This window comes from Asparagus officinalis, chromosome 1, assembly GCF_001876935.1.
Source record: "Asparagus officinalis chromosome 1, Aspof.V1, whole genome shotgun sequence".
Taxonomy (NCBI): Eukaryota; Viridiplantae; Streptophyta; class Magnoliopsida; order Asparagales; family Asparagaceae; genus Asparagus; species Asparagus officinalis.
The window spans coordinates 7,075,159-7,079,171 of NC_033794.1; the positions used below are offsets into that span (position 1 = coordinate 7,075,159).

General features: G+C 38.2%; 1 long non-coding RNA gene across 1 annotated transcript; it reads right to left on the bottom strand.

Moving 5' to 3' along the window:
• On the bottom strand, positions 217-2,337 carry LOC109831656. The gene is made up of 7 exons (XR_002244503.1): positions 2,263-2,337; positions 1,627-1,772; positions 1,482-1,522; positions 1,340-1,371; positions 929-1,224; positions 505-558; positions 217-340 (listed from the first exon to the last, which is right to left on the bottom strand). It is a non-coding gene; the product is annotated as an uncharacterized LOC109831656 (long non-coding RNA).

A 4,013-nucleotide genomic window follows, 5' to 3' on the forward strand; every position in this document is an offset into this window, starting at 1 on the left:
TGCACGTGCAATGCACGTGGTAAAGTTTTTATGTTTTTTTTTTAAATTTATAATTTTTTTTATAATTTTTTTTATAAAATTATGGAATTTAAGTAATGGATAAAACATATAGACATAATCGAAACATTCAACATTTGAACAATTAAATTACAATTATTTATTGAAAAGTGATGATTAGACATGTCAGATCCTTGGATATTCTTGCAGACCAACGACTTGTGCTACTTGTGCCAATGCCCAAGCATACGCTACGCAGAAACATACGCTACGCAGATTAATACACAGGATGCTGTGGTAAAATCCAGAATCAACACCCTTCAACCCTGGAGCCCTATGATGCCTGGAAATGACGAAAAAACGTACGGAACACAAGTGAGGAACATTTACATATAGGCAAATGCTTAATTATACATCATTAAGTTCAAAGTAAATTCAAGGGAGAAGAGACACGAGAAAATTTAACAAGAAGGTTACAAACTCAATACGTATATTAGAAAATCTCACCACATGCAATTCTTTATCCTGCATTTCCTGTTTCTTTTCTCAGCTCATGTCTACCTGTAAACATATAAAATCATCTTTGTTAGACTACAACAGCTAACAGGAGAATAACTATTTCTGATGCAATTCCATTAGATTTTTTTAATGTTTCAAAATTCGCAATCCTTTAATTCGCGACCATCTTTAATACAATTGAGAACATGTGTCAACTTCCCCATGTTTTATATTGTGAGTGCATCTAGCACAAATGATCTAGATAGGGTGGGGAATAATCCCTTGGATATTAATGCCTGAATTTTAATTAAATAAGGGCCTCACACTTCCGTAAAAAGGGAGATAATTGGACAATTTCACCATCATTATTATTAGGGTTAATTGATTTTTAAAAGAAGTTGGAAGGGGGGGGGTGTACGCTCAGGAGTCTTACCGTACTTTGGCCAATAGCACAGGGAGTCTATCAACACCAATAGAGCTAAAGGGGATCTATCTGCAGTTAGGTGACATTACAGGAGGTTTATTCGCAACCAGCCCTTGTTATAAGCATGACCACTTCTAAATGTCATCCCTTACCAGCTTCGTACATAACTTACTCAATATATAGCAATAAATTAATGATTAATGCGAATTAATCAATAGTGTTAATTTTCCCCTTCCAAGATCATCAGGATCAGCATGCACAACAATAGCCCTTCCAAAGACCGAGTGCGATCCTGACAGCTTAATCTGCAAAGATAAAAATGTGTATCCTTCATATAAATATGAAAAGGTTAACAAACCTCATATAGAATCTGAAGAAGTTAGAAGGAATGCAAGCAAACAACAAAATAACATAGCTGACCTGCTTGTCAACAATATTAAACTCAACATTCCCTGAAACAGCGAAAGAACCAATAATCACTTTTATCAATTGAACTTTTTGTTCTTTGCAACATACAAGATAGACAACTTAATTTTCTCTCAGATCATGATAAGCATTTTACCAAGATCCAGTTCGCATCATGTTAGCTTAAAATAACCTTTCCTGCAAAGCAAATCAATGAGATCAAACATAACATTAGGTAAAAGAGGGGAAAGAAAACAGAAGTTAATTTTTTTCCTCCATACAGAAAAATTTGAATGAAGTACCTTGATAGCAGCAACATCAGCTGCTGGAGGCTTCAGGTCCAATGAAATACCTAAGTAGAACATGTCCTTAGCATGAATATTAAGGCTCTTGTGAATCTTCCCTTCAACGTGTAGATGCTGCTCTTACATGGGGTGAAGTCCTTAACCTGCTCCAAATGATTCAATGTCCTATATAAATATCATAAGACAAAGGTCCAATATAACAAATAACTAATATATGTTTGGATTTTTTTTTGCTAATTAACTAAAGTAATAAATGTTTAGGTAAATTACTTTTAAACATTTGCACTTTCAATATTAAGTTTTTTACTGGTAAATCATGTTCCGGAATGCATTAAAAATAGTAACAACAAAATAAATGAATACATTTATGACAATCAAATTCCAATTTTACTAATTTGGTACACAGTGATCAATTTTATTGAAAAAATAATATTTAATGGTTAGATGTACTCATAGTTTGTCCAAATATTATCTAAATTATCAAACAAATATTTGCACTGGATATCAATCGGAAACTGTCCATGTGTAAGTCCTATATATTTTAATCTACAAGCTCCATAGAAGCCTCAAGTATTTTTGAGTGGTACTGGATCCCATCAAAATGTTAAAATGCAATTTGCTTAGAGTATTCACATTGTAAATGTTGCCGGGAAATGACATCCTTGAAGCCAATCGTCTTCATATTCAAGCTCAAGCCATCTAACAAATCATAAACGCCTTCGATTGGTACCGCCGTCTCAAGCCCGGAAGCATCAACAGCTGGGAGGACTTGGAAGGCATGTTTCTCGCCCCTTTCTTCGATGATGACACCGAGGTGTCGCTCAGGACACTCTTCGACGAGAAACAAAAAGGCGGAGAGTCGGTGGATACCTTCATCAAACGCTTCCGCAATCAGGCAATGAACTGCAAGGATCCCGTCACGGAGGAATTTCTCTTGCAGACTTGTCAGAACAACTTGTCCATTAACATCTTGGACGTGATGGGAATAGAGCCGCTCAATACCTGGAAAGAGTTGAAGGATCGAGGAGAACAGGCTGAACGCTTCATCAGAATGCGGAAGGTCGAGAGAAACCAACCGATGGTTAATCCTCCGGATTCGGATCTCATACCTCATGATGAAGAGGACGTACCTGCAACGGTTATTGACGATGATCAAACGTCACAACAGCAGTCCTGGGAACAACAGGAGAATTCGGACGAGGAGCTCCAAAACGAGTATTCGTTCAAAGACGAAGACGTTCCATCTATCTTCGAGACCCTTCTCGAAAACAACAAAATCAAACTCCCGCCCATCACGCATCAGGAGGAAGATGATGATTCTGCGGATCCAACGTACTGCGAGTACCACAGAAGGATCCTCCACCCCACCAAGGAATGCTTTGCTCTCAAGAATAGCATCCAGACCTTGGTTGAAGCCGGCGTTATAACGCTAGGGTAAGCCAATTGAAAACGGCCAGACTCCAAAGAATACAAGAGTATAAACTGTTTCTCAACACTCCGATAAGTATAAGAGTATAAACTGCTTCTTACTACTCCAAAGAGTACAAGAGTATAAACTGTTCCTCAATACTCCAAAGAGTACAAGAGTATAAACTGTTCTTCAATACTCCAAAGAGTACAAGAGTATAAACTGTTTCTCGAGACTCCGATAAGTATAAGAGTATAATCTGCTTCTTATAACTCCGACGAGTATACGAGTATAAACTGCTTCTCAATCCTCCGACCGGTATAAGAGGTTAAACTGCTCCCTGATACTCCAATAGGTATATGAGTCTAAACTATTTCCTACCATTGACGGGAAGTTCCTGGAGGATATTACGCTAATATTCTTAAGGATAACCCGGTCGGATAACAAAATCAAACCCAGTTCCAAGAGAGAAGCTGGGGGTGGATAATCCAATGCATCGGGAAGTTCCCGAAAGAATACCACATGGGTATTCTTAGGGATAACCCAATCATTGTGGAATTGGTGAATAAGAAATTCACGTTCGAACTCAGAAGGCCGGAATGTCTCTTCTCATTCTCTAACTCTTATGAGTCGTTTTTGTGAGAGGAGATCCAATCTTCTGATAGGTTAATCTTTCCTCACCAAACCATCCGCTGATCAAATCAAACGACAGTGGACCCACCAACATTCCCATCTACCAGTCGTTGGCATTTCTCAGACTTAACATGCTAGGTCCTAAACGCCTAGCATTAAAGTCTCCCTTTGAGTGATAATACGAGTTGGCGTTTCCTTGCTACCCGTATTCCACTTTCTTTGCTTTCTGGTCAAACCTATAAAAGTTAGGGCCAAAGCCAAAATCCCCTCTCGATTCCTCCAATGAACGAGAGGTCCACTTTCAAATCGAGTGACCAATCCTATAAAAGTTAGGGTCGTTCGA